We start from the raw sequence: 7,703 nt of genomic DNA on the forward strand, positions 1-7,703 counted from the left end.
CTAGAATTTGTTTAGAGCCGCTTTTTACAGGTATTTAGAGGGGTTTGGGGGGAGAGCTTAAGCAACTCACTGCTTTTACTCTGTCATCTTAGCTCTACACCCCTCAAGAATAGATATACTTCTTAAGATAACCATTTAATCATTATCAAAAGTTTCTTATGTCTAATTTTTCTAATCAGTTCAGACTCTTAGTTTTTTTCCTCTTTTCCTTTCTCTTAGCTTTGTTTCAGTTAGAAAAGACCTTTGAACTTCACCAATTACTGATTTATTATGTAATCCCCCTATGATTGATTTGTCTTTTACGTTCTTCGATGATGTGTTAATTCATGAAAAGATATACAATATTAACATATTTTAAAAATGCAGTGAATTTAAATATTTCTTTGCTTATCTTATACATACCTAATTTTTTGTTGTGTTACTTGGTATCAAAATTTCTGCTCTTACTTTTTTGGATTCAGCTGAGGCATCATAAATTCTATTTTAACTCTCCAGCTTGTTCATGTTTTAAGTGTGTTTCTCACAAATAGAAAATTCTTTGCATTTGATTTCTAATCTATGTTGCTATAATGTACTATTTTATATGTAGGTTAATCCCATTCAGATTTGTAGTTATGAATGTTACTTTTTTTCCCATTCAGTCTTGATATCTCACACTTTTTTTTATTTTTCTGCTTTAAACAACAACAACTACAAACTTGCTCTGATTGTTTCTATTGATTTCTCTGAGTTGTCTTCTTTCTTTTAAATGATTGTTCACTGTTGGTACTCTATTTTCTGTGTGGGCTATCTTGCCCTTTCCTAATCTCTTCGTTAAGTTCTTTTATTAGGCCTTCCAACCATTTTTAGAGTCCTTGTAGACAGTCTGCACTCTTTTTAGGGGTTAGGACAGAGTCGTTCTTTTCTGGAGTTTTATGCTAAAGATCTTTTATCTCTTAGTAATTGTCCATTGCATTTGTTCTCCTGGTTTGGTCATTTTCTCTATATTTCTGACATTCTTTTCCTCTCCCCTTTGGGATTTTTCTTCTTGGACTTTCCCTTGTTGAGCTGACTCTAAATGGAGACTAAAGGGGACACTTTGCTAGGAGAGTCAAGTGGCACTTACTGGTTATTATCTCTTCCTCTCTCCACCACCACCCCAACTATGTTTGGTTTCAAAGCCTTTTTGATGCAGCAAGCAATGCAGTTATCAGAGCCAGCAGTTAATGATGATATGTTCCTGCCCAGCTTCTGGGGTGGTGGCATTCAGTGGAGACATGCTGCATGGGAAAGAATCAGGGGAGTGGGTACGTGGTAATATTTAATATTAACATATTTTTTTAAAATGCGATGAATTTAAGCATAAATATGTTTCTTTGCTCCACTGGAGCAGACTGATTATTGCATATCCAGTGTGAGCATTCACACCTCAGAAATATGCCACAAATTAGCGCTTAGTTTGTTTTGTTGATTGCCTAGACTAGAAAAATGACAAAGAAACTGCACATCAAACCTAATAGTGTGCCTGCCCTTTCAGAGTGAGGGTTGTTGACCCCTTACTGGCACACCCCTAGGGGTTAATGAGGGTCTTAGGAGAGAGAATGTGTACAATGGTTTTCCAAAAAGTTTTGTTCAATTTATTTCTCCTTTTTTAATTTTTAAATTCAATTTAAATAAATGAATATACGTATATATTAAATATTGATATTTTAAATATCTACAGTATTTTAAAATTTGACATCGTGTACTTCTTGTATACCTTCATTATATAATTTTTTACTGTTGCTTTGGATAACATCATGACCACTGCTCCTAATTTTTAAAATACTGATGATTCTTTGTCTGATAATTGCCCTGGGGGAGGAGTAGGCACAACCCTTGCTCCTCTCTGATCCTTCAAAGCCATCCTTTGCCATCATCACTCCATACTTTCTCTGTCTCTGAGTTTCACACCATCTGTCTCTATCAGCTGGTCCCAATTCTTGTGGCAGATCTCTCCCAGACCCTGCCTTATCAGTAGCTAGTTCCTGTCCTTAGGATTTGGATCTTCAATATGCATGTTGATGACTCTGCAAACACCTGTCCCTCTCAGTTTACCAACTATGACCTACATCTTTGTTTTAATTTAGTCACACATAAGAATGAGCATAATTATGAACTCATAATTTCTGCTTCTTACATAATCCAGAACTCTGAAATTCCTCTCTCAAATCACTATCTTTTCATCTCTACCTCTCGCCAACTCCTCCTAAATTTCTTCTTTATCTCAACTCGATGTCTAATTCAAACAGTCCTCCCTGTTCTCCCATTTCATCACTACTAGTTTGACCTCTTGTTCTTCCCTTTTAAATATACAACCTGATGGAGTGGAAAGAAGAGAACCAGATCCTTTCATTGGAGAGCTGGAGGACTATGGGTGTGAAATATCACAGACTGTCAGATGTATGTGTTGTGCTGGTTGACTTTCTTGAAGTGTTTTTCTTTCTTCTAAGGGAAAGTTCATTTATCTGAAATTAGTGTTGAAAATTAAAATAATAATAATAAAACTTAAAAACAACAAAAAATGAAAAGTAGAAAAAAGGAAAGTAAATTTATCTTTTATACCTGCAAGACTTATGAGCTTGTTAATATTGGCCTGCTTTCTCTCTTTGAGGAGTGTTGTAGCCAAAAAAATAAAAATCACTCTGCGGGTAACCTGATAATGAGTTTCTCTGAACTTAGATGGTCTCCTATAAACAAGTACACAGTCTCCCAGTGAGCCAGCTGAGGATGATATTCAGAGGTTTGGATTGCCCTTCATAGTCCAGGTTCACCTCTGTACAACACTGAAGCAGGGAAGGAGATTTTGGTAAAGGAAATACACTACCATCTAAAGGAAAGAAACATATGATAGGGGCAGCGAGGTGGCACAGGAGATAGAGCACCAGCCCTGAAGTCAGAAGGACCTGAGTTCAAATCTGGCCTCAGACCAAACTCATGACACTTACTAGTTGTGTGACCCTGGGCAAGTCACTTAACCTCAATTGCCCCCCCCAAAAAATAAATAAAAAAAGGAAAGAAACAAATGATAAAACAAAGTCCTCAGATATTTCACAGTCAGCCTTTGAAATATTTTCAAGACCTTTGGATAGAGGCTACCAGCCAGATGAGGCTTGGTTCCTTGCTTTCTGGTGTCCATGGAGCTATAGATTTTCTGTAAAAGTCCAAAGACCAGCATGACTTGCCTTTCTACTCACTTCAGTCAGACCAGTCTCCATGTTGTGCTTCTTTGTACTGAACAGGAACATGATGTCTGGGGTTTAATGCCTTCCTCTCTAACAGCAAGAGCATAGACCCCCACAACAAGTCAATTCAAGGTCTTAGAAAGAGAAGACATGGGTAGGGGGGCAGAATCTTGGAGGTTTTAGAAGATTTTACTTTAGAGGGAGTGTGTCTACATACTTAGACCTTCCCATTTCTGACTTTCCCAAATTAAGGATAGAAGATCTCTCTTTGGATTTGTCTTCAAGATTCATTCAACTCATGAAAGCTGCAAGGGAGCTTAGAGTCTCAACATCTTCATTTTGTAGATAAAGTAATTGAGGTACTGAGATAAAGTCACTTGCCCAGAGTCACACAGTGATTAAGTATTGAGGTTGCATTATTATTACCCCATGATGTCCCTCAAGGATGGTATTGGCAGTCATATTTTGAAAATTCATTTCAATGAAATTAATGTTCAGGGAAGTTGAATGATTTCCTGTGGTACCACAAACAGTATTTGTCAGAGCTTAGATTCAAACCTAAACACCTAATGTTCTTTTTGCCAGACCTGGCTGCCTCTATACATCTTTCTATTAACATTTTTCTCTATATTCTCTATGTCCTAGACTGTCGCTTATATCTCTTGCATAGACAATTTTGGAAGAACATTTAAACAATCAGATAAAATCTGTTCATCATTTACATCTTCGCCAACAAGACCTCAGTTTCTCAGTCAGAAACTCACATGGAAAATTATCAATGGTGAGCAGTATACAATGCTGAACAGCAATTTTCTTGGATAAACCTGGAGCCTCATTCCATCCTAGAGCTGGAAGGAACCTTAGAGGCCATCTAGTTCAATCTCCTCATCTTAGAGATAAGAAAATAGAGGCCCACAAAGACTACCTTGGACCAGATGACCTCCAAGTTCCTTTGCAGGTATATATCTTGTGATCCTTGACTTGACAGTCACTCAGGCCCTTATACAAATAGTCATCTAAAGAGAGACAGAAAGAGTCAGAGACAAACATGGAGAGATTGAGATTCTGAGCAACTCAGCCCAAGATGGAGATTAAGATGAACTCTGGAAAGCCTCTATCTTTTTCAAAAATTTTTATGTTGAACCTTGTTGCTCTGTTATCTGCTATTAATTGTTCATCTCACAAAGAATCAGTGTGTGTGTGTGTGCATGCGTGTGTATGTGTGTGTGTGTGTGTGTTGGTGGAAAGAAAGGAGGGGTAATGCAATTTATTGTCTTTTTAGCACATTGGTGGCCAGAAGATTTTTAGCTACTTTAAGACCCAGGTCCTCTGACTCCTGAGGTAGTACACCTTCCATTATGCCTGTATGTTGAAGATTGTTAGTTATTTAGACAAATTAGTCCAAGACAGAAAGTGCAAAACAATGAAATAGAATCTGTTCTCTATTTACATTTTGGAAAAAAGCACCTCTGCCTCACAGTAAGATGGACACATGAAAAATCACCATCTGACAATGATGAGGAGATTTGTGCAGGATCTGGGGTTTGCAAGGGGCAGCAGTGGTTGTCCCAATGAGGGTCTGCATCCTTAGGCCATAACAGGTTTGGACACTTTATAGTCGAACATAAGATTGGGATCAAGACAGAGGAGAAAATTGTTGCTATGATAAGAGGAAGAGAAATCATCCTGCTAACTTTAGTGAGAATTCATTCCACAACAGCACTAATAAAGGTAGGTTTCCTCTCTCAAGGTACGTCAAATACGGTGGAGAAAATCTGTGTGACTATGGTATGTGGAGAGTTTGTAGTTGAGGTTTTGGCCAATGACTTCATTGGAATGATGAACTGTATGGACTGGGTCAAGACCAGAAAATTTTCCTACTTGAATTTTATGCTCATTGCTGAGCCATCTCCAGAATTGGCCTGTCAGGAATCATAGCATCATGCATCTTTTTAATCTCATTCTATCCTTCAATTATCTTAAGCAAAATGAGAAACCTTCGTGTTGTGTGGATTTTGGCCAACAATTTCAGTGCCTGGTTCTCTGCTTGCCTCAATGTCTTCTATTTCCTGAAAATCACCAACTTCTTCCATCCCATCTTCCTCTGCTGAAGTGGAAGATTGATAGGGGAGTCCTCAGCATGCTCCTAGGGTGTGGTTTTTTTCTCCTTTCTCACTTCCCTTACAGTAATATTGAGTGATACCTTCCAAGTTACTTATGATCCAGAAGACAAAATAAACTTGACTCAGAAGATTCAAGAATGTAACAGCCACATCTGTCCCACCTTGGTCCTCTTAAGTATGGGGAGGATTGTCCCCTTTGCTCTGTCCATGATCTCCTGCTTGCTGCTAGTCCTGTCACTATGTAGGCACACCTGGCACATGCAGTTCAATGCCATGACTTCTAGAGACCTCAGCATTGAGGCTCATGTGAAGGTCATGAAAGCCATAGTCTCTTTCCTCTTCATTTTTGTTCTGTATTACGCAGGCATGTTCTCAACATTGTCAAATGTCCCACAGAGAGAAAAGAAGCTGTCTATACTGTTTACTTTGGTGGGTATATCTATCTACCCCTTGGCCCACTCCATTATCCTCATTGTGGCACACAATAGACTGAGACTGGCTATCCTGAGGGTGCTGTGGAAACTCAGGGTATGCTTCAAGGGCTAAGGGGAATATTGATCTACATAGAGAAGACTAAAAAACCGTGTATTTTCTAGGGGGAAAAGAATCTATCACCACCTGTTTAAAGAACATTCATAAATTTCTTTTCTTCATCATCATTACAGATGAGTAAAGATCATGGAAGCTCAATGCCATTATCAAGACTGTGCCTTATTAAACCATATATAAGATGAGAATAACTAGTCTCTTAAGAATTTGATGCTTTTTTAAATTCTCTCATTTCCCAATACAACCCTCCAAAATTTAATCTTCTCCTGTTAAAAGAATAATCAGAACAAATTGATGTACTGACCGCTTGTTCTGTACTCTGTACCTATAGTTTATCATATCTCTAAGGAGAAGTAAGAGGTATAGATGTCTATCATACCTCTGGAGTCAAGATCTTCCTTGATTTTGATCTGAATTTTAACATTTTGATGTTCTTTTACATAATTTTGTTCATTGTATATCATGTTACCTTGTTCTGTGTACTTCATTCTGCATCAGTGCATACAAATCTTCCAAATATTCATTAAATTCTTTATATTTGTCATTTCTTCTATACAGTAAAATTCCACTATATTCATTCACCATTGGCTTAGCTATTGCTCAACTGGGAGACACCCTTGTTTTTTATTCCTAGTTTTTTTCTTTCTTCCTCAAAACTTGCTGCTAGGAATAACTTAGTATATTAGAGATCTTTCTTTTTAGTCATTATCCTAATTGGAGTTATAGTTCCAGAACTGGGATCACAGGAGTCAATGAGTATAAATAATTTAGTGATTTTCTTGCATAGTTCCAGATTGTTTTCCAGAATGGTTGGACCAATTTACAACTTCACCTACAATGCACTAGCACATTAACTATTTCCAATTTTTATCAGCTTTCTTGATGTGCTGCATATTAAAGCAAAGTGAAGAATTGTTTTAATTTGAAATTTTTCTTATTAGGGTGACTTGGAAGATTTATTCACATACTTGGATTTTTTCCAAAATTATTCATTTCTTTGACCACTTCTATATTCATTTCAATTTCCTGTGTATCTTTGATATTTTTTTTTATGAAAGACATTTAATACAAAGATTTTTCCCCCAATAGAAAAATTTCCTCCTTATCTTTGTTGTGTTGAATTTTGTGGGAAAATGTCTAACAGTCAAAATTGTTTATTTTGTTTTTACAATTATTTCTCACTATTGCTTAATTAGGAATGCTTCTCCAACTATGGATTTGAGAGGTCCTTCCTTTCATTGTTCTCTCTATATTTAAAAAAAATATTATTTTTAGAACTATTAGTCCATATGTTTATTTGGATCAAATTTTACTATGTGGAATAGCATGTTGGTCAACACCTAATTTCTGATAAATGCCTTCCTATTTTTCCAGAACTTTTAACATAATAGTCCTTCCCCCGTCATTTGTGTCCTTGAGTTTATCCAACATCATTGTGTTGGAGAGCTTTTGTGTCTATCTTCCCTAATCTGTTTTGCCATTCTGCTATTCTATATTTTTAAACATGACCAAATAGTTTCAATGAGGACTATTTTATAATGTAGTGAGATCTGGTACGAAAAGGTAGCTTTCATTCCTTTTTTTTATTGTTGCTTTTGAAAATTTAGAACTTCTGTTTTTGCAAATGTATTTTGTTATCACTTTCACTATTTCTACAAAATAACCTCACTGTAGTTCGATGGGGCTAGTGTTAAATCTGTAAATTAATTTAGATAATATCTTTTTTTTTTACCAAAATGGCAAACCCCCAACAATAAGTAATGCATACTTTTCAAATTTTCAAATTTTTACTTTTGTGAAGACTGTTTATAGTGACATTTATATATCT

At 36.5% G+C, this 7,703-nt stretch overlaps 1 pseudogene; it reads left to right on the forward strand.

The window, feature by feature from the left end:
- Positions 1-4,865: 4,865 nt before the first annotated feature.
- On the forward strand, positions 4,866-5,872 carry LOC114040277 (annotated as a pseudogene).
- Positions 5,873-7,703: the final 1,831 nt, after the last annotated feature.

The sequence above is a fragment of the Vombatus ursinus genome, unplaced genomic scaffold (genome assembly GCF_900497805.2).
Source record: "Vombatus ursinus unplaced genomic scaffold, bare-nosed wombat genome assembly UNPS02012901.1, whole genome shotgun sequence".
Lineage (NCBI taxonomy): Eukaryota > Metazoa > Chordata > Mammalia > Diprotodontia > Vombatidae > Vombatus > Vombatus ursinus.